The sequence below is a fragment of the Octopus bimaculoides genome, chromosome 29 (genome assembly GCF_001194135.2).
Source record: "Octopus bimaculoides isolate UCB-OBI-ISO-001 chromosome 29, ASM119413v2, whole genome shotgun sequence".
NCBI lineage: Eukaryota > Metazoa > Mollusca > Cephalopoda > Octopoda > Octopodidae > Octopus > Octopus bimaculoides.
The window spans coordinates 11,407,385-11,408,808 of NC_069009.1; positions in this window are offsets into that span (position 1 = coordinate 11,407,385).

Consider the following 1,424-nt stretch of genomic DNA (forward strand, 5'->3'; position numbering starts at 1 on the left):
AAATGTGTGTGTGTGTGTGTGTGTGTGTGTGTGTGTGTGTGTGTGTGTCTGTGTCTGTGTGTGTGTAAGAAAGTATGTAATGAACTTCATTAATTTACACCTGTTTCCACAATTCACTCTTCATTTGGGCGCTTGTGAAAGCATGTATGAGTAGAATTTAGAACATTCCATTTCGCTTTTCTGTCATGAGGCATGATTTTTGTGAAGAGGTATGATTTTTGTGAAGAGGTATGATTTCTGTAAAGAGATATAATTTTTGTCCAAATCTCTAAAAATAATACCTGGCCTATTCGCATCTATCTTTCTGTCAGTTTGAATTGTAAAGTTTCAGATGAGTGAGATAAGATCATTTTCAAGCATTGGGGGTGGTTTGTGTTCCAACCTGTTTCTAGAACGGGGCAGGCCCAGGTGTTTGAAAATTACATAGTGAATAGTGAGTCAGATATAGAGGTCAATAATTCTTAAGAGAATTATTGACCTCTATATCTGACTCCAAGCAAACGAACATTGGAGTATCTACACGCTGTACCTTAAAGAACAGCCGCAAGAGAGGTAAGCCCTGTTCATTGTGCAAGAACATGAGTGAAGTGAATTCCATCAAAAATCATAACAGAAATGTTATGATTTATAAAGAAAGGGAAACATGTAAAGATTCCCACTTAGTGTACGGTGCAGAATGCACGAAACTCAACTTGATTTATGTTGGTTGTACAACGGAACAATTAAACAAAAGGTTTAATGGGCACAGATTCGACGTCAAGCACAATGACAGTAGTTCGACAGAACTTGCTGAACATTTCGTTTCAAGCGGCTGCAATTTCGAAGAAGACTTGAAAGTGCATATTCTCCAAAAATATTCTGAATCTACCCCACTTTCACTTCTCAGAATGTATGAGGAGAAATATGTTTGCGGGTTATTGACATCACGCCCTGGAGGAATGAATAAGATGACAGGAGAATATCATCAAATTTATACAAAACTGTTTGATTGAATATTCTTTCTTTCTTTTTCTTTCCTTTTTTTCTGTCGTTTTCCTTTTTCTATTTTTTTTCTTTCTTTCTGCCTGTTATAAACTTAAAAACTGATGATGTCATTCCATTAACATATGGACGCTGGTTACTCTCATTCATAGTTTAACGTTTAAATTTCTGTAATTTAATCACCTCTTGTTTTGAACTTGACAAAGACAGACGTACTGTTGAAATATTGTTTAACGAATAAAATATCTATACAATCGAATCGCGCTCTTCGTCTTGACTGTTTACCTTCGTGAAGAGTTACGCCAATCCTTTTTAAAATATTGTTATTATTATTATAAAGTACAGCGTGTAGATACTCCAATGTTCGTTTTCTTGGAGTCAGATATAGAGGTCAATAATTCTTTTATGTTCTTATTCCGTCGAAAGGCTACAATGGGCGGCTG